The 22,453-nt window shown below is 40.7% G+C and overlaps 1 protein-coding gene across 6 annotated transcripts in view; it reads left to right on the forward strand.

Annotated features, from left to right (window-relative positions):
• Positions 1 to 22,453, forward strand: part of CALD1 (caldesmon 1) — a 209,598-nt gene that overhangs the window by 144,818 nt on the left and 42,327 nt on the right. The window lies entirely within an intron of this gene.

Genomic DNA, 22,453 nt, shown 5'->3' on the forward strand with positions numbered 1-22,453 from the left:
GGAACTTGAAGATGTAAATTCTCTCTGGTAGTTTCAGAGCTCCTTGTCTGAGCAGAACCACACGGTTATGACATCCTTGAGGTGGGTGAGAGCACCAGTCAGAAAAGCCCCAAATTCTACTGATGTCCTGGCCGATTGCAAACCGCCCAGCTCTGCCAAGCCTACTTCTTCAGCTGCGAAGTAGGAATAATAGTGTCTCTCTCACTGGTGTTCTAGCAATCATATCAGAGCATGCCCACGATGGACGTGTTTTGTAAATTCTAGAAAGTTAGAATTGTCATCTGTTATTGCTTGAATGGATGTGAGTTCATGAGTTGGCTCTGAAAACAGCTTAGCCACTAAACAGGATGGGATTAACAGGACAGCCCTGCTGACACAGATCATAACAGGGAGGCTTCTTATTTTGATTTGGAAGCTACTCCAATATCATAGAAAAAAGCCTGGTGTGAATGGTGCTATATTGTGAGAGAAAAAAAGAAGCGGTAAGCTAAGACAAGGGTCAGAACATGGAGAGAGGACCTTTTAGACATATGAGAAGCAGAAATACAGAAGGGGGACAGGGCTTTTATTGTTACAGGGTTTAAAAAAATAAAATAAAAAAGCAAATGACACTGCTAGGTTCAGGTGTGTGCTCTAGAACTGGAGAAGCCATCCAAGCCCAGTCCTTCTAGAAGGGTAAGACCAGGAACTCATTGACTACGTAGTCAACTCCCCAGAAGCATTCAACTTGAAATTCCTTGACTGCATTTCTACGGCGAAACCCCTTCTGGGAAAAAATGCATTTAAAAAAAATATATTAGGATTGATTTTTTTTTTTTGGTTTGGCCTTCAAAAAAAATTTTTTAATCCAAAACCATAATTATGGCCTACCAAGATGGATTGTCCTCCATGCAGCGAGGATGTAATTTTTCCAGTCTCCTCCCTCAGTGGCTGTTACCCTCTTCTCGTCTTTGATGAGCTGCACATGTTGTGGAGGCCACTCCTGGGCCTCAGACACGAGCAGTCCCTCTCCCCACTGCCAGTGTCCTAATAAGGGAATGAATGAGCTCCTAATGGTGAGGTAAGAGGAGTCAGGCGGTGGATGATATTTTTGCTGATTGAGGAGGATAAGGTGTGGTTTGGCAGGTACCTTGTTGGTTTGGCTGGGTCCTGACCTCATTTTTTCTCTTTTTTTACAGTTCAAATTCCATGAAACAGACTCTTAACAGTTGTTTTCTCATGGATCCTTAGCTGAGCTTTGAGAATAGCATCCTGACGCAAATTACCCCTGATGGGGGAAAGATAGGGACTGGGGGTTATAGGATGTTTTTGTCACAAAAGGAGGTTAAAGTTATAGGTTAAACCCTCCCAGGCACCAGGCCTGGCACTCCAGGGACTGCCACCAGCGAATGAAGGTGGTGGTGTCAGACTCAGTCAAATTTGGTCATGGAGAGAACAAGGGAAATACCACACAATGTATTTAACCAATGTTTAATAAGTTTAAAATTTTGATCTGTACAACAATATTACTTTCTGCTGGTAAATATTGATATTCCCCAATTAAAAAATAAATAAATAAAGCAAAAAGAGCCCAGCATTTAGGATCATAAGGGTGAGTGGCTTCATCTACCTTTACTTGCCCATGACTGCTCTCTGCACTCTATGTTCTGAATGACTCTACACTGCCATTGCCATAACTGCCTCTGGCTGGGACGGTTCACTCATTATGAATCAGTGTGTGTCATCCCGGCTGCAGACTGGAATCACGTGGGGAGCCTTAATGCCTGGCTCATACCCCCAGTGGGTCTGATTTAATTGGTCTGGGACACAGCCCGGGCAGAGGGATTTTTGAAAGCTCCCCCAGGTGATTCTGATGTGCAGCCAAGGCTGACAGCCACTGCTCTAAATGCTTCTTCTATTATATCCCCCAGCTTCCAGGCTCCTTTTCTTCCTGAGTTTTTGAAACCTTTAAAGAACATACCATATATATATATATATATATATATATATATATATATATATATATATATATAAATAAACAAGTTAGATGGGTTTCTTCTCAGGTCATAGGTTCAATCCAGTTTTTTAAAACCTAACAGTAGAGAATTGTGCTTTCAAAATCAACTTCTTTCTAGACACATTGGAATTGTTTAAACCTTACTTCCCATGCATGTAAGGGGTAAAATTCTCAGCCAAATAATTGAAAAACAGTATATCCGTTTCAAATCCAGAAATAATGAAGATATATTTTTAATATTTTCTCTGTGTTTATGCAAGTTATTCATCCCTCGGTATTTAATTAATAAATACTTCTTTATTTTGCTTTTTAATTTTTTTAATTACAGTTTACTTTCAATATTATTTTGTATTGTTTTCAGATATACAGCATAGACAATCACATACTTTACAAAGTGTTCCCCCAATATTTTGGCTTTTCTTTTCATATTAAGCCACGTTCACATCCTAAAATGTGAAATTGCTATCTGTTGCAAGGATAGGATGATATGACTGAGAATTTTCTTTCAAACTGGAAAGGTAATTTATTAATTAACAGTAAATATAACTGGCAAAATTACCATCTTCATAATTTATATAGAGAGAATGGGGGTGGAGGAAGAGAGACAGGTTCGGACAAAGAAAAAGACCCCATTATAGGTTATCATCAATCTTTGATAAACAGAGAAATGGAGTGAAGGGAGTCAGGATACTCTTCAAAGGTATTCCTTTAAGAATGCCATGGTAGTATTCCAGGCTTCAGCATGGGTGTGTTTTAATGTACAGTAGCTAACCAGTACTGGTCATGAGAATTATAGCATGAGAACCATCCTACAGGAAAGGCATAGCAACAAATGCTCACTTTGTGTATTCTTCTTTGTCTAGAATGTATATAGAACAATAAAGAAACCTTGTTACCTCAGACAAATTATTATTTGATGGTTTTCTTGGTTATATTACAGTGTTCTTAACCAGACTTTGTTCTATAGATAAAACGTTTACAGATCATGTCATGGTTGGTCATGTCTGTTGCCAACTGTTTTATTTTGTGCTAGTCTTTCTTTTTTAAATTTTATTTTTCAACTAGTGCACGAAATTCATGCATGAGGGGGGGAGGTCCCTCAGCCCGACCTGCACCCTCTTCAATCTGGGAGCCTTCAGGGGGTGTCCTACTGATGGCTTAGGCCCACTCCCCATGGTTCTCTGCTCTCTGTGGACCTGCCTGCTCAACACCACCGCAGGCCCTGCTGTCTGCTCTCTGTGGGGGCCTGCTTGTCCTTTGGCGCCACAGCAAGGGGCAAGCAGCGCCCTGCTGTTTGCTCACTGCGGGGGACTGGGGCGCTGCTTTCCCCTCACTCCCACAGTGAGGGCTTAACGGACTGGGGCACTCCGGTGGTGCTGAGGGGATTGGGCGCTGACATCTTGTGGCTATGGGCACTGTCATCTTTGTCGCAGAGTGACGGTCAATTTGCATATTCTGTCTTTATTAGATAGGATTACAGTTAACATTCAATATTATTCTATATTAATTTCAGGTGTGTAGCATAGTGGTTAGATAATTCTATAATTTACAAAATGATCCCCAGGTAATTCTAGTCCCCACCTAGCATCATACATAGTTATTACAGTATCATTTCACTTTATTCCCTATTCTGTGGTCTACATCCCCGGGACTGTTTTGTAACTACCAATTAGTACTTCTTAGTTCCTTCACCTTTTTCACTCAGCATCCCCAACTCCCTCCCATCTGGCAGCCCTCAATTTGTTCTCTGTATCTATGAGTCTGTTTCTATTTTGTTTGTTTTGTTCTTTAGATTCCACATAGAAATTAAATCATATGGTATTTCTCTTTCTCTGTCTGACTTATTTCACTTAATATAATACCCTCTAGGTCTTCCCAGGTAGTTGCAAATAGTAAGATTTAATTCTTTTTTATGGCCGAGTAATATTCCATTGTATATATGTACCACTTCTTTATCCACTCATCTATTGATGGGCACTTGGGTTGCTTCCATATCTTGACTATTGTAAATAATGCTTCAATGAAAATAAGGGTGTATATATATTTTCGAATTAGTGTTTTGGATTTCTTTGGATATATACCCAGAAGTGGAATTGTTGGATTGTATGGTAGTTCAATTTTTTACATTTTTTTTTAAACTTCACCCAAGGACTGTGTGGTGTGCAGGCCAACACTACCCTACTGAGCTACACCAGCCAGGGCCAATTTTTAATTTTTTGAGGAAACTTCATACTGTTTTCCATAGGGGCTGCAGCAATTTTCAATCCCACCAACAGTGCACCAGGGTTCCCTTTTCTCCACATCCACGCCAACATTTGTCATTTATTGATTTTATTGGAGATAGATATTCTGACAAGTGTGAGGTGGTATCTCATTGTGATTTTAATTTACATTTCTCTGATGATTAGTGACATTAGCGTCTTTTCATATATCTATTGTCAATCTGAATGTCCTCTTTGGAGAAGTGTCTATTCAGGTCCTGAGCCCATTTTTTTAATTGGATTGTTTGTATGTTGGGTGTTGAATTGTATGAGTTCTTTATAAATTTTGGACATTAACCCCTTATCAGATGTATCATTGGCAAATATGTTGTCCCATTCAGTCGATTGTCTTTTCATTTTGTTGATGGCTTCCTTTGCTGTGCAAAATTTTTAGCTCGATATACTCCCATTTGTTTATTTTTTCTTTTGTTTCCCTTGCCTGAGGAGGTATATCAGGAAACATATTACTGAGAGAAATGTTTGAGAGTTTACTGCCTATATTTTCTTCTATGCTATGAGTTTTATGGCTTCATGTCCTTTATCATATGTTAATTTACCATGTAGGCTTGGAATTATTTCTGAGCTCCCTATTCTGTGCCATTGGTTGAGGTGTCTGTTTTTATGCCAGTCCATGCTATAGCCTTGTTGTATACTTTGATATCATACAGTGTGATACCTCCAAATTTGTTCTTCTTTCTCAAGATAGCTGTGGCCATTTGGGGTCTTTTATGGTTCCATAAAAATTTTAGGATTATTTGTCCTAGTTCTGTGAAGAATGCCATTTGTATTTTGATAGGGGTTACATTGAATCTATAGATTGCTTTGGGTAGTATGGACATTTTAATGATATTCATTCTTCTTATCATGAATTTAGTATATGCTTTCATTTATTTGTATCTTCTTCAGTTTCTTTCTTCAATGTCTTCTAATTTTTCAAGTACAGGTCTTTTACCTCTTTAGTTAAATTTATTCCTATATATTTTATTTTTTGATGCAATTGTAAATGAGATTGTTTTCTTAATTTATCTTTCTGATAGCTCATTATTGATGTGTAACCAGTTAACTGCCATGATATTTTGAGTTTAATTAAAAAGGTCCGCTGCTTGCGTCTATAGATGCTTATGACATACCGATGGATAAAATTGCAACTAATTTCTGAATATTAATTTTGTATCCTGCTACTTTACTGAATTCATTTATCTGTTCTAGTAGTTTTTTGATAGAATCTTAAGGTTTTGTTAAGAGTTGTTTTTATTTCTCATTCAATTTTGTAGATAGTAATCGGTCTGTTCAAATTTCTGTTTCTTCTTGATTCAGTCTTGAAAGGTGTGTTTCTAGCAATTTATCCATTTATTCCAGATTGTCCAATTTATTGGCATATAATTATTAGTAGCATTTTATTACCATCCTTTGTATTTCTGTGGTATCAGTGGTCACTTCTTCTCTTTAATTCTGATTTTATTTATTTGGGTCTTCTCTCTTTTTTTCTTGATGAGTCTGGTTAATAGTTTATTAATCATGTTTATCTTTTCAAAGAACTGGCTTTTGGTTTCATTGATCTTGTGTATTTCTTTAGAGTATTTTGTTTATTTATGTCCTTTCTTCTACTCTCTTTGGGCTCTGTTAATTGATATTTTACTAGTCTTTTTTAGGTGTAAGGTTAGATTGTATGAGAATTTTCTTGTTTCTTGTTCCTTGAGGTAGGCCTGTATTATTATGAATTTCCATCTTATAACTGCTTTTGCTGTTTCCCATAGATCTTGGGTTGTTGTATTTTCATTTACATTTTTCTCAAGGTATCTTTATTTCTGATTTGATCTCATTGTTAACCCATTCATTATTTAGTAATATGTTATTTGGCTTCCATATATTTTTGTGTTTTTCAGTTTTCTTTTGCTTTGGGGTGAAATGCTCTAAAAATATCAAATAAATCCATCCAGTCTAAGGCGTTATATAAGGCTGCTGTTTCCTTCTTGATTGTCTGTCTGGCAAATCTATCCATTGATATCAATGGTGTGTATAAGTCCTCTACTGTGCCTAATACTATAGCTCTCTCCCTTTATGTATATTAATATTTGCTTTGTATATTTAGGTCCTCCTATGTTGCATGCATAAACGTTTACAAGGGTTATATCCTCTTGTTGAATTGACCCCTTTATCATTAAGTAATGTCCTTTGTCTCTTATTATAACCTTTGTTTTAAAGGCTATTTTGTCTGATGTAAGTATTGCTCCCCCAGTGTTTTTCTCTTTCCATTTGTATGAAATATCCTTTTCCATTTGTTTACTTTTAGTCTATGTGTCTTTCTATCTGAAGTGGGTCTCTTCTAGACAAGATATATAGGAGCCTTGTTTTCTTTTTATTGTATTAATTTTTTTTAGAGAGAAAAGGAGAGGGAAAAATAGGGTAGACAACAATCGGCCTCCTCTCATACACACCCTGATTGGGGATCAAACCCACAACTTGGGTATGTATCCTGACTGGGAATCGAACCCATGACCCTTCAGTCCATAGGACAATGCTCCATCCAAATGAGTCACCCTGGCCAGGGCTTGGGTCTGTTTTCTTATCTATTCAGCTACCCTATGTCTTTTGACTGGCATATTTAATCTATTTGCATTTGAAGTAATTGTTGATAGATATGTATTTATTTCTATTTTATTATTCATATATTTGATCTTTTTTTCTCTCTCTTCTTAAAGAGTCTTTAACATTTCTTGTAATACTGGTTTGGTAGTGATGAAATCCTTTAGGTTTTTCTTGTCTAGGAAGCTCTTTATCAGTCCTTCAATTCTAAATGATAGCTTTACTGGGTAGAGTAATCTTGGTTATAGGTCCTTGCTTTTCATCATTTTGAATATTTTGTTCCACTCCCTTCTGGCTTGACATGTTTCTGTTTAAAAATCAGCTGACAGTCTTATGTGAGCTCCCTTGTGGGTAACTAACAGTTTTTCTCTTGCTGCTTTTTTTTTTTTTTTTTTTTTTAATATATTTTATTGATTTTTTACAGAGAGGAAGGGAGAGAGATAGAGAGTTAGAAACATCGATGAGAGAGAAACATCGATCAGCTGCCTCCTGCACATCCCCCACTGGGGATGTGCCCGCAACCCCAGGTACATGCCCTTGACCGGAATCGAACCTGGGACCCTTCAGTCCGCAGGCCGACGCTCTATCCACTGAGCCAAACCGGTTTTGGCGTCTCTCTTGCTGCTTTTAAGATTCTCTCTTTGTCTTTTAACTTTGCCATTTTAATTATGATGTGCCTTGGTGTAGGCTGCTTTGGGTTCCTTTTATTTAGGACTCTCTGTGCTACCTGAATGAGTATGTCTTTTCCTTTACTAGGTGAGGGAAGTTTTCAGTCATTATTTCTTTGAATAGGTTCTCAATCCCTAGCTTCTCTCTTCTGGTACCCTTATGATGCAAATATTGTTATGCTCAATATTGTCTTAGTGGTCCCTTAAACTATCCTCTTTTTTAAATTCTTTTTTCTTTTTGCTGTTCTGATTGGATGTTTTCTGCTACCTTGTCTTCCAAATTGTTGTTTCAGTCCTCTGCTTTATCTAATCTGCTATTGATTTATTCTAGTGTATTCTTCATTTTGTTATTGTATTCTTCATTTCTATGTCCTTTTTTGTGTTTACCATCTCTTTGTTGAAGTCCTCAGTGAGTTTTTCTATTCTTCCCCTAGAGTTTCTACAGCATCCTTATAACCTTTGGTTTTAATTCCGTTTCTGGTAGATTTCTTGCTTCCATTTCATGTATTTTGTTTTCTGGATATGTCTTCTGTTTTTTCATTTGGACATGTTTCTTTGACTCTTCATTTTGGTTGCTTCTCTGTGTCTGTTTCTATGTTTTAGAAACAAACTAGATGTATATCTGTTATGGCTCCCAGTCTTAGCAGTGTGGTCTTATATAATAGGTGTCCTGTGAGACCCAGTAGCAGAGTCTCCCTGATCACCTTAGTTGGATGCTTCAGAGGTGTCTCTTGTGTGGGTTGTATGTGCCTTCTTGTTGTAGTTGAACCTTGATTACTGTTGCTACATCAGTTAATGTGATTGACCCTCAGGCTGGCTGACTGTGAGGATTCGCCACAACCACAGCATATGAGCTGCTGTGCAGGGCCTGACATGCAGTGGGATTTGTCCCATTAGGTTCTGATGTCTGCCAAGACCTCTCTTTGGGAGCGCCACTGTGGAATTAATTAGGTGGTATGCTGTTGTGGTCTGAAGCCTGCCAGCAGGTGTATTGATTCTGGTGCCACTTGAGAAGGACTCCCTTGCAGGTCAATGTCAGATATTGTCTGTGAGCAGCCCAAGGCTACCTGTTAGTAGATGCAAAGTAATCTACAGTTGGTAGCTGCCTATGCAGGATCTGGATGCACTTGGGAAGGGCCATGCTGAGGACCAAGGCTGACTACCTACAGTATGGGCCTAGGGTCAGTCAGCAAAAGGACCAAGGCACCACAAGACCTACCAACCCCTGCCAGCTGCCTAAAAAGCTCAGTCGATGAAAGAGCCTCGGGTGGTATATGAATTGGGTGAGACAGGGTTTCAGGGAGTCACCAGTGTGGGGTGAATATTGTTCACCAGATTAATACAGATTCAGATTTGGTGCCAGTGTAGGCAGAGACATTCAGTAAAAAAGTCTCAGAGTACACCAGGGCCAGCTGCCGCCGCCTGAAAAGGGTCTCGGGGAATGGTCAGGGTGGAGCTAGTGGAGTTCACCAGGCTAATGCGGATTCAGACTTGGTCACATGCGGGGAGGGTTCAACATAGGGACAATGGTATGTGTCCCTCCAACCCTCACCCTGAAGCCACACAACTCAGTTTTTCCCTGTGTGTCTCTGTCATCCCTGAACATGACAGAATTCCTCGAGAGTTTTTTAAGAAAGACTGCAATGCAAGCCCAGGCTGGTTGCTGCCCAAAGAGCGTTAGGTCTTGTGCCATTGGGTGGGGCAGGGTCTCAGGCAGTCTTCAGGGTGTTCAGTAGCCTAATGCAGAATCAAATCTGGCCAGTGTGGGAGGGGAGCTCAACACAGGGGCAGTGGTATACATCCCTCCCTCAGTTTTTCCCTCTTGGTCTCTGGCATCCCTTGGTCTTGATGGAATTCCTCAAGAGTTTTCTAAGAAAGCCTGCAACGCAGGCTGCGGCTGGTTGCTGCTGAAAGAGCCTAGGGCCATGTTCGTGTTTGATAGGGCAGGGTCTCAGGTCATCAGGGTGGAGTTAGAGGAGTTCGGATTTGCTCTGTGTTGGGAGAGCTCAACACTGGAAAGATGGCATCCATCCGCAGCAGGGGAGGAAGGCTCAACACAGGGACCATGGCGGCTGTTCCTCCAGCTCTTACCTCTAAGCCACACAACTCGGTTTTTCCCTGTATGTCCCTGGCACCCCTCGAGCCTCTATCCCTTTGCCAGAGCCCAAGGTAAGTGCCTGTGACTGCGAGTTTGTGTGCCAATATTTTGACTTTTCTTTTAATAGTAAGCCACGTTCACATCCTAAGATGTGAAATTGCTATCTGTTGCAAAGATAGGATGATATGACTGAGAATTTTCTTTCAAACTAGAAAGGTAATTTATTAATTAACAGTAAATATAACTGGCAAAATTACCATCTTCATAATTTATACAGGGTCCTCCCTATTGAGAGAATAGGGGTGGAGGAAGAGAGACAGGTTCGAACAAAGAAAAAGACCCCGTTATAGGTTATCATCAATCTTTGATAAACAGAGAAATGGAGTGAAGGGAGTCAGGATACTCTTAAAAGGTATTCCTTTAAGAATGCCATAGTAGTATTCCAGGCTTCAGCATGGGTGTGTTTTAATGTACAGTAGCTAACCAGTACTGGTCATGTTGCTTTCAACAAACATGACATAATATGGGAGACAAAATGATAACACACATAACAAGATTAAGGCAACGTATGTCAAATATGTGGGACACAGGAAAAGAGTTCCTTCCAGTTGACCTTCATTGTATCTTGTAAGACATCACAGAAGAGTGTAGCATTTGAGCTGGCCTTGTGGAGACAGAAGATCACTCTAGGTAAAAATGGAGAGGAGAGGAGAGCATGCCTAATTTTTTTGACTGATAGTGGTACGATATAAAAAATTTAAGACATTGGCTTAGATCAGGGATCTGCAAACTTTTTTTACCTACGGTCATAACTACTGGAATGTGGCATTGGAGTGTGAAAGCAGCCATAGACGATCTGGGCATGGCTGTGTTCCAATAAAAGTTTATTTACAAAAACAGGATGTGGGCTGGATTTGGCCCTTGAGCCAGTTCCCTGGCCCAGATGACTGAAGCTCTTTGTTAATCTGCAGAGCACCCTAAGAAAGCTCATGCGGTGACATAGTTTAGAAAGCAGACAGGTATGGGAACTAAAGACCTGGGTCTGGTCCTGACTGTGTGAGTCACTTCGCCTCTCAGACCCCGGGTTACCATGTATGACATGTGGCACTTGGATTGAAAATCACCTCCACAATCCCTTCTAGTTGAATTATTCTGTAGTTCTAGTATCACCACAGTGCAGGTTTCACCTGGGGTCTGATTGAGAGGCAGAATAAGTGAAAATCTGGTTTAATTCTTTGTGGGCACAGTGAGTACAAGAAAGTGGAGAAGATGGTAAGAACAGGAAGGGCTATCCATGCCATTCTGAAAAGTGGGAAGTCGGAGTTACTGCTCATGGAGGATCCTCTACAGTGCTTCTGTTCTAAGTGATGGTAGGATTTGCTGAACTGAAGTCTCCTCTTGCAGCTAGGATTGATGGAGCCCTTGATATTGGGTAGCTGGCCCTTTATTTCATGGGGAAAGCTGCAGAGTGACATGAAACACCTGGAGTAGAGACTGAAACTAGAAAATCCTGCCTGTGGACTTGCTAGGGCCACCGCCTCGGAAGGAGCCTCTCCTTCCGCTGAGGGAAACGGTTGGTTTACTCTCCATTTATTAGAGGCTGGCCGCCTGTGTGCCAAGCACAACTGCAGCTTTCCTAATGCCCTCCATGCACTCCACGCCCCGGCCAGACTGAACTGTTTGCTTTTCCATGTCCATATTTCCTGACTCCGCAGCCTTGCTATTTGAGCTCTCTGTGTGTGGAAAAGTCCTCTTCTCTCCTCTCCACCACCCCCTACCCCCTCTCCTAGCCCAGAATCCTCAAAGACCCAGCTCAAATACTACTTTCTCCATGAAGTCTTCTCTGAGCCCTTAGCTGGAATTGTCTCCTTCCTCCTCTAAACTTTAAATCACTTTACCAATAAGTCTCCTATGGCATTGACCACGTGTCTTAGCTTCCCTACCAGATTATAAATGCCTTTCAGGAGTTTAATGCATCTTGATTTTCACCCTCAGTGGTTGGATATTGTAAATGCTCGACAAATAGCTGTTGAATGGATGTGCTAATTCCGGCCACCTGGGTGTCAGTTTGCATGTTGGAGCGGCATTGCCCACCAGCATCCCACGGTCACAAGTTAAGACTCCACCTTCATTGCCCACCACCTCATCCTCAGAACCTAAGCCACTGATGCAGCCCCCAGTGCTGCCCAGAGTTCTCCACTCTGATGTCCCACTTGAACTGAACTGACCTCCCCTCAAAGACTAGAAGCTTTGGTGGGTTGGTTGGGGAGAGGAAGGTACATACGATTAGAAGCCCTTAAGCCAGTGGTTCTCAACCTTCCTAATGCCACAACCCTTTCATACAGTTCCTCATGTTGTGGTGACCCCCAACCACAAAATTATTTTCGTTGCTACTTCATAACTGTAATTTGGCTACTGTTATGAATCGTCATGTAAATATCTGATATGCAGGATGTATTTTCATTGTTACAAATTGAACATAATTAAAGCATAGTGATTAATCACAAAAACAATATGTAATTATATATGTGTTTTCCGATGGTCTTAGGCGACCCCTGTGAAAGGGTCGTTCGACCCCCAAAGGGGTTGCGACCCACAGGTTGAGAACCGCTGCCTTAAGCCAATGCCAGTGCTGTAACTTTGTAATTTGTAATTAGAAGATAGGACACTTTTAAGAATAAAGTAGGTTATCTCCCCTACTGAAACAGTGTCTCCTGTCTAGGTAACAATTTTAAGGAACTAGTGATTGCACTGAGATCTAGTCAGGAGACACCTGAGCCTCGCTGGTTAATAATCTAATGCTGGGATAGAAATCTGCAGGTGTAGACAGGCCAGGTCCTCCCTCTCAGAGCCCTGGCTGTCTGGCTCTTAAGCTGTTGATGATTCTAATTCAATTAACACACCCAAATCTAAGTGCTCAGCTATTTCATATTACTGTACCTGCTAAAATATCCCCATTTCTATGGGGGTCTCCTGTTAATCCAAAGGGAGCCTTAGTGTGGAAGGTTATTATTTGGTTTGGTTTGGGCAGGCTGGCTTTCTACCAAGTCACTGCCAGTGGGTGTCTGCTTGTTCCCCTCGCGTGGAGCAGGCCCCGTCTTAGGTAAGGTTTCCGTTGACTTGGGAAGACTCCGTGACTTCCTTTCCCAACAGTAGGGAGGTTGGACCCATTCGCAGTGGTTGGCTCCCAGGTCCCCTGCAAGAATAAATGTTGTTTCCAAAGAGCCAAATGTCCAGGATTTGGCCCTTCAGCGTTCATTTCCTGTCTCCACTCAAGGTTTGTCTTTCTATTTGCTACTGCTTGTAAACAAACTCTGCATGCAGTTCTAGCGCGTGGGGGGGAGCTGGGAGCCAGCTGGATGTGAGGGAAGTTTGCCGCAGTACCTCTCAAGCCAGGGAGGTAGCAATCACCCCAAAATGTGCTTTCCTGTTAGAATGACAGTCACTTCTTTTACCAGAGGTGCTGGAAACAAAACTCCAGTGTCATCCTATCAGTATATTTGAGCTTTGTGTTTCTAAAGAAGAGGTGAAGGCCTGCATTGGGGCGAGGTTGGGTAGAGGAGGGAAGTGGGGGGACAGGGGGGGAATAGGGGCCATCTGTAATAACTATCAACAACAAAAAATAAACTTAAAGAAAAGCACAGGCTGCTAGCCTTGGCCCATGAAAATAAAATAAAATAAAATAAAATATAAAATAAAATAATAAATAAAATAAAATGAAATAGAAGAGAAAAGAGGCAAAAAAAAAAAAAACAATGGAAAGCTATGCCACCCGAATAGCAAGAAATGGAGCCAAAAGAGAGGACCGAGGAAGAGGAAATGAATAGTAAATCTTTTTCCAATTAAGAAAAATGAGAGTGGAAGCAGGAAAGCTCCAGAGGGCACTTTGGCGGGGGGCGGGAGGATCATAAAAAGCCTGTTATGAAAATCCATTACACATAAATTTCCTTGCATTAGGCACTGCTTGTCTGCAGAGGCTGCGGAGAATCCTCTCAGCTGACACGGGACATGCGACTTTAGTTAGCATCTCCACATGCGTGTACTTTCCCATCGGCTTGTCTGCAATACCACTCTCCCCTCACAGGGATCCTTTAATTAGTCACAGGTTCGTAATCTCCCCACTCACGGACATCTTGTTTTCATTTTTCCAATCACTTCATTTCTTTCTCTAAATGTTTACCAGTGCGATAGGGTCCCCTAATTTGAAGCTCCACCACATGACATTGTGGACCATTGTACTGCATTGCACAAATATTTCAGATTTGGTGGCAAGACTTGAATTTCTAGATCACACTAGGTGTAAGGCTCGTCTAAAATGTGTTCACATTTTTTAGATTTGAAGAGAGAGATGGAAATTTCTGCTTCTAGGAGACTGTCTTGGACTATGAAAAGAATCTGTTTATATATCTGTGGTCAGAGGCAGTTGCATCTAAATGAGCCAGTAGGAATGTGGAGGTTACCCTGCACCCTAGTCTGGGACAGTTGCTAAGCTGGTTGTATATCCAGGTCCAGACCTATATGAGAGAGAGAGAGAGAGAGAGAGAGAGAGAGAGAGAGAGAGATAAAGTATTGCCAAGTCATTGACACCTGGATCTGAATTGCCTTATCATGTTTTACTTTTTTTAATAAAAAAGCCCAAGGTTTATTGTCCACATCTACAACGTGCATTAAAGCAAGATTGTCCTTTAGTAGCTACAACAGTCAGAAAATAACCCCAATTCAGATTTTCCTTTTGATTCACAGCATTTTTTAAAGTCTAAGTTTACTGATGATAATATTTATTTGATTCTTAGTAGACAAAAGAAAAAAAATCCTAGATTGGAGATGAAGAAAAGTAATGTTTATGAAAACTCAGATAGTAATTGAGTTTATCTCTATCAGCCACATCTTTTTACCAGTTGAATCTTAAATAAGGGTTGAAAGAGAAGAGAGTTTGATTGCTTTATTTTAATTATCTTACTGGCCACTTAAACATTTCTCACTTCTTTTCATTCATTTCAACCAAAGTTTAACGTGAATAACCAAGTGAAAGGGAAGATGTGTCTTCTCCAACATCAACCTTCTCTTTCCATACCTCCCCTTTCTAAACATTTATAAATTAAAAAGTGAACTGTTTCTATCAGGCCACACTTATTGCTTTTATGGGGTAGAATAGCGGGAGTGATACAAATCCAGTCCTATCTGTGGCAAAATGAATAGATTTTAGTTTATCTCGGGGATCGGTCATGAACTTACCCTCCAAAATCTGTATTTAATAGGTTTGGCAGATGCACTGTTCTTTTTAAAAATAAATTGGGGAAATGTAGCAATTCAATAAGAAAGTAAATCCAGAGTCTATTCATTTTATTTCTACCAAATATCACAAACTATCTATGGACTTTTAAAAAGAAAATGAGACCAGTTAAGTAAAAAGTTAGACATTTATCTTATCCAAACTATGCTCTCAAGAAATGTGGGAGATATAAAGGACACAGGAGGATAAATGGAAATGGAAGGAGACTTGACTTGGGGTGTGAATACACAATACAGTATGCAAATGATGTATTATAGAATTAAACACCTGAAACCTACATATTTATTAACCAATGTCACCCCAATAAATTTAATTAAAAAATGAAACTAGAGAATTATTTTTTTTTAAAAAGAAATGCTTGGAAATCCTGTGCCTCATCTATTATTATAAGCTACAGCTATTTATTTAAACATGGAGAATCTCAGAAATATAATGCATACAGTATGATTATATAAGCTTCTGAGAAGGCAAATCTAAAAATTGAATCATTTAAGGATACATACTTTGGGGGTAAAACTACAAGGAAAATCAAGAGAACAATTAAAATAATACCAAATTCAGGCTAGAGGTTATTTAGTGGCATAAAAAGAAATAGGGATGGGATTGAAAGGGGCACATAAGAATCTCCAAGGTGCTCACACTATTTAAGTTGGGTAGTAGGCACATGGGTATTATTACTTAAAATAAAAATAAAAGGTTAATATGCAAATTGTCCCCTCTACTGGGAGTTCAACCAGGGGGCAGGGCCGGCTGGCCAACAGCCCATGACCCCTTCCCCTGTCCAGCCTCACCCCCAATCGCCCCACCCACCCTGATCAGGGGCAGGGCCGGCCGGCCAACCTCCTGCGTCCCCTCCCCCTGGCCAACCTGGCCCAGTTGACCCTGATTAGGGTGGGCTGGGCCTCTAGTTATTTAAAATGGTCATGTACTACACCTTCATTTATAGGCACAGTATGTTTCATACTAAACATATTTTTAATTTAAAATATTGATCCAAAACAATTAGAACCCATTGTTTAAAAAGTTTCCTGTGGCCCTAGCTGGTTTTGCTCAGGGCGTAGAGCATCGGCCTGTGGACTAAAGGGTCCCAGGTTTGATTCCTGCCAGGGGGATATGCCCAGGTTGTAGGCTCAATCCCCCCTAGTAGGGGGCATGCAGGAGGCAGCCAGTCAGTGATTCTCTTTCATCATTGATGTTTCTATCTCTCTATCTCTCTCCCTTCCTTTCTGAAATCAATAAAAAATATATTTAAAATAAATAAATAAATCCTATATAATAAAAGCCTAATATTCTAAGTGTCTAGTCGTCTATTCAACCAATCAAAGCATAATATGCTAATGATATGCTAAGGCTGCTCAACCACTGGCTATGATGTGCACTGACCACCAGGGGGCAGACAGTCAACTGGTTGACCAGTTGCTATGATGTGCACTGATCACCAGGGCGCAGACACTCCAACCAGTAGGTTAGCTTTCTGCTGGGGTCCGGCTGATCAGGACTGAGCGAGACAGGCCGGACACATCCTGGAGCCCTCCCACGCTCCCTCCCCAGCTGGCCAACCTTCCACATCCCTCCCCGGCCCTGAACTTGCACAGGTGGGGTCCCATGGCCTGGCCTGTACCCTCTCACAATCTGGGACCCCTTGGGGGATGTGAGCACCAGTCTCAGCCCGATCCTGCAGGCCAGGCTGAGGGGCTCCACTGGTGCACGAATTCGTGCACCGGGCCTCTAGTAAGTAAGTAAATATATATATATAAATATTTCCTGTGACCACCTGTACTACTGATTTGGAAATGAGTCACTAAGTTTAGGGCTCTGCCTGCCCTAGAGCAGGACCATTCTGAGAACTATGTTCCAGTAAACCTTAGTAAGCCACACTGCCTTGAGTCAGAATCAGAACTCACAGAACTCTTCTCACCTCCATGATCAATCAGACCTAACCTATTCTTTTGACAGGGCGTTGCAATCATAAAGACGCTAAGAACTGGCCTGCTGCGATAGTGTACAGAGGCGAGCAAAGAGGTTTTTCTTCCACTGTCTGATGTTTCTTTCTCCTCTGCTCAGAGCACATGTTTACCCACCATGGTCTGTGGTTACAGAAACTCATGCGATTATGGGATGACACCACTGTATAAAGCATATGGTAGGCTGGTGGTGAAAACTTGTGGTGACAGCATATAAGAGAACACCAACATGTGAAGCACACAACCTCTTGCTATAGAGAACCATAAATGTATGGTTGGTTTGCAACTTTAGTAATTCTCAGATGTGTGTATGTATGCGGAGATGTGGTGGCAGAAGGGGAAATAGATGAAGTGAGGCATGCCTCTCTTCCTAGGTAAATTTCTTCATAATAACGTATCACCTCACATGTCTTCACCAAGTAAAAGGCACACCTTTGATACAGGAACACATACAGCAACACATTCTACAGTGAAATTCAGCATATTTTGACATTCCTTCCCCCATTAAATATATATATAAAATAGAATGAAAGAAAACCCTCCTGATTTTATAAATCAGGAGGGTTTTCTTTCATTCTATTTTATATTAATAACAGACCAATTGTTGATTGGCTGCCAATCCATTTCTAAACATATTCTGACCTGAAAAATATTTTTATTTTCTGGATTTTTTTTCCTCCATTATAATTTTTAATGCCTTTTTTCCAAGGAATCCAAGGGGGAAAAATTCAGAATTAGGCCTCATGTGCATTAAATGAAACCACAACATTTTGCAGGCACCACACATAAGCAAAATCATAGTTAAGAACCTTGAATGTTACAACTTAACAAAAAGAAGATAAACAATCCAATCAAAAAATGGGCAAAGGATCTAAATAGACACCTTTCAAAAGAGGACATTCAGAAAGCCAAGAGACATATGAAAACATGCTCAAAGTCACTAATCATCCGAGAGATGCAAATCAAAACAACAATGAGGTACCATCTCACACCTGTCAGAATGGCCATCATCAACAAATCAATAAACGACAAGTGCTGGAGAGGATGTGGAGAAAAAGGAACACTTGTGCACTGCTGGTGGGAATGCAGACTGGTGCAGCCACTATGGAAGGCAGTATGGAGGTTCCTCAAAAAATTGGAAATGGAACTCCCATTTGACCCTGTGATCCCACTCCTAGGAATATATCCCAAGAAACCAGAAACACCAATCAGAAAGGATATATGCACCCAGATGTTCATAGCAGCACAATTCACCATAGCTAAGATCTGGAAACAGCCTAAGTGCCCATCAGTAGATGAATGGATTAGAAAACTGTGGTACATCTACACGATGGAATACTATGCTGCTGTTAAAAAGAAGGAACTCCTACCATTTGCAACATCATGGATGGAACTGGAGAGCATTATGCTAAGTGAAACAAGCCAGTCAATGAAGGAAAAATACCACATGATCTCACACATTCATGGATAATAAAGACCATTACAAACTTTTGAACAATAATAGATACAGAGGCAGAGCTGCCTCAAACTGATTGTCAAACTGCAGTGGGAAGGCCAGAGAGAGTTGGGGGGCAGGAGGGAGGGGAGTAAGAGATCAACCGAAGGACTTGTATGCATGCATATAAGCATAACTAATGGACATAAGACACTGGGGGGTAAGGGAGGGTAGGGGTTTGTCAAGGGGGGGGGGGGAAGGATACTTATGTAATACCCTTTGTAATACTTTAAGTGAAAAATAAAAAAAAAATAAAAAATAAAAAAAGAACCTTGAATGTTTCTATAAACCTCTTTTAACTTTCAAACATACAGTAAATCTATGGGGCGAATATGACTCATTTCAGTAGCTCAGGATTTTTCCCTCCTGATCACGGCATGGCCTGAGATTTTGCTGAGAGCGTGTGAGCAATTCACAGATTTGACTGGATACTTTGGAGAATCTGCTTGCATTTCATGTTTTGAGAGAAGATTACTGGGGAGGTTTGGTACATGACAAGGAATAATGAAAGGACATGAGTCACTTTGCCTTCTAACGGTGGACCAGCACATTTTCAACCCACATGATATGTTAACTCTTTAAGTTGGATCCCATCTTAAGACCCAGGTTAAGACAATGATAGTGGCAGAACCAAGAATGATGGAAATCAAAGAAAAGTAATTGACTAAGAAGTTGTCCTGAGTGTCCGTGAACCCCAGGCTGTCTTCCTCCTGGGTGAGGCCTGCGTGGGAAGTGTCCCGCTGCAGAAAGCTGGGACAGGATCATGTTTGGGGTTGAGTGGCTCACTTACATCCTGTGATCACTCCTTCAACAAATGCCACCTTCTTCAAACGACTCCTTACATGAAAGTGGAGGTACAGTGCGAGGCAGAGAGATGGGAGCTGGTCTTAGGGTGCAGCTAACTATTTAATGTTGCAATTTTGGGTGCAACATTCTCTTTTTAAAATATAGGACATTGAAAAAACAATGAAAGAAAAAGAGACTTGGGAACCTTTATCCGGATGGGACGTCCATGAGTCTTTCATAAATTGGCCTCATTTTAGGGATTGAGCCTTTTCTTTCTCCCAGATTTTCCTCACATAACCTATGAGTCTGCATGTGTGTCTGCACATGTATGTGTGCTTACCAAACATGAGGGATGTCAAAGAACACAAAAGGATTTGAAGGTGGCAATTCAAAGTCTGTTCAGTGGCTCTGGAAATCTTTCTATCCACAGTAGATCTCTAGTGGTAAAGTCATTGAAAGAGATTCCCAAGTTTATATCCATACCAAGTATTTTCTGTAGTCTGGCAAACAACTGTTTCAGGAGTGAAGGACTGTTCTTCAAATATGTCTAAATATAAATGCAATGTTTTATAAGATACAGGTTCCTTTTAATGCATTATGGATGTTACAGGCACTTCACAGAACATTTTATTCATAAATAACAAAAGTATAAGCAATTGTCGTGTTACCTTAATTTTTTTCTTGATATTTTAAAAGGATCCTCATCCTTCAAATGTTAGAAATTACTGCTATATAAGATGTAAAAGATTAAATTTTTCTCTGACTCTTGTCAGTTAGCAGAGGACTGTATCACTATATGTTAATCCAACCAGGTTATTTGAAGTGACAGAGCATAGGGGTGTAAGTTGAAACAACTATTGTGTTGGGGAATCTGACAGGATCTTTTACATTTAAATGAACATATACTATTCCACTTCACACTATCTACCCTAGAGAAACACGTGTGCCCAAGGTGTTATAGCACTGTATATGGTAGAGAAAAGTTGGGGAACCAAATGCCTATCAATAGGAGAATGGTAACATTAACTGTGGGATCCTCTACAGAAAGTGACAGAAAGAAGTGATGTCTTGGTGGAGTGAATTTGAAAAAGCATCAAACATGTTATTAAATTTTTTAATTGTAAAATAATTATGTCATATATGTATGTAAAAAAATAGGATAGCAAGATTACAAATCCAAACTTGATGAACTATTTAGCTATCCAATTAATTACTCAGAGTAGTACTGTGAATGTCAACATAAAGTGAGTAAATTTGCACTCAGTATAGACAACCACTTTACCCCCATTCTCTCTGGGTCTTTAATGCTCTTAACATGTAATAAAATCAATCTTCCTCATAAAAATCAATCTTCCTATTACTGCCCAGCCAGTGTTGCTCAGTGGTTGAGTGTCAACCCATGAGTCAAGAGGTCACTGATTCGATTCCTGGTCAGGGCGCATGCCTGGGTTGTGGGCTTGATGTTTCCATCACTCTATTCCTCCCCCTTCCTCTCGCTCTAAAAATCAATAAAGACATTTAAAAATGGCTATTACTTTTTCTTACTCTATTTTTAAACATGGTTTCCTGATAAGAGATCTTGTTTTGTTAATAAAATACTATTGCCAGCATTTTTACTTGGAAAGTTCAAGGATCATGTACTATCGTCTCAAATCAGAAAATAACAAAATGGAAAGAAGACAAAATGAAAGGAAATAAGAACAACATTCTTCAAACCCTGGGGAACATGAGGTGAAACCAAAATAAAACCACCTTTATTGTAGATGACATGCTGCCAATGTTGCACAAGCCTTAAGAAATCTGTGATGGGGAAGGAGGAGGGGGTGAGGAGGGCACAGGCAAGGTGACAAGGAGTGCCCGCTCCAATGTCTTAGCTGTGGGAGCTCCTGTTACTTCCTCTTCCTGTCATCGATGTACATTTAGATCCTGGCCCATCCAGACATAAAGACACCAGTTCCTCAGAGAGTCCCTTCTTTGCCACATCTGCAATACCTTTTCCCCCCATATCTGCAATACTTTCATTTATTTGAACTTTCTATCTAAAAGGTACAGCGTGTAACATGATTGTCTTATGACTTGAATATACTGAGGCTGCAGCGCCCTGGTGGTAGAGTACCTCTTTGCTGTGAAAGCCACAGCATTCCAAGAGAGTTTTCCCATCGCATAGGTCTGTTTTTTCTTATAATTTAACACCAGAGCCTTCTAGCAGTGGTTCTGGGAATGGAAGAAAAGCCAGTTCTCTCTACTTTGTTCATACCACTGACAGTCAAATAACATCACGTAATTATTAGGGACTTTTGAGGCTGTTTAACACTTATTCATGCATACACACACACACACACACACACACACACCCCATTTCTCTTTCTTTCCCCCTGAATATTTGATGAGCCATTTTGCTCTGCAGTAAAAGCAAATACCGTATGTTTAATTGCAATGGTTTATAAGATGCAGCATTGGCCCCCTGCAGTAAGCTCGATCATACCTTTCTCCGAGTGTTCATGCCTCCACAGACAAGCAAAGGCAGCTACCAAAAAACAGGGCACGGTATTCCATACTAAACCTGCTAACACTCAGCATGGGCGGGGGAAGTCATGGATTCTTCTTGTCAAACTTTTTTTTAATAGAGAGGTACTTTACACATCAGTTGGGGTTACCTTTTTTCAAATAAAATGCGTTCAATTAAAACTGTAATCAACATGGTTTTGTCTTTCCCAGATGAGTCAGAGGAAGTTCGGGCCCCACACTGCCTCTGAATCATCTGGGAACACCAGCTGTTTGTAGTGGAGAGCACCAGTACCCTGGTTAATGCCGCGTCTGCTGGCGTTTCTCAGAAGGAACGAATGGATTGTTGTGCTTTTATTACAATCCAGTGGGTGGTTAGGTCTGATGTTTACTAGTCAGCAGCCTTTCAAATACATTTTATCTGGTGTGTGGGAGGTTAGAAATTTTAACATTTTGTCTTTAGCAGGAGCATAAGCTAGATGTTGAGCTAGCATTTGGATGTCTTTTTTAATAAATTCTACTTATGATGAAATTAGCACTCACATACATTGCTGGTGTTGCATGCCTTTCTGGAGGGCAAGTTGTCAGTGTGTATCAAAAGCCTTTAAAGTGGCTGAAACCGGTTTGGCTCAGTGGATGGAGCGTCGGCCTGCGGACTGAAGGGTCCCAGGTTCGATTCCGGTCAAGGGCATGTACCTGGGTTGCGGGCACATCCCCAGTGGGGGGTGTGCAGGAGGCAGCTGATTGATGTTTCTCTCTCGTCAATGTTTCTGGCTCTCTATCTCTCTCCCTTCCTCTCTG

This window comes from Myotis yumanensis, unplaced genomic scaffold (assembly GCF_028538775.1).
Source record: "Myotis yumanensis isolate MYYU_CA2020_CCGP unplaced genomic scaffold, mMyoYum1.0.hap1 SCAF_9, whole genome shotgun sequence".
Taxonomy (NCBI): Eukaryota; Metazoa; Chordata; class Mammalia; order Chiroptera; family Vespertilionidae; genus Myotis; species Myotis yumanensis.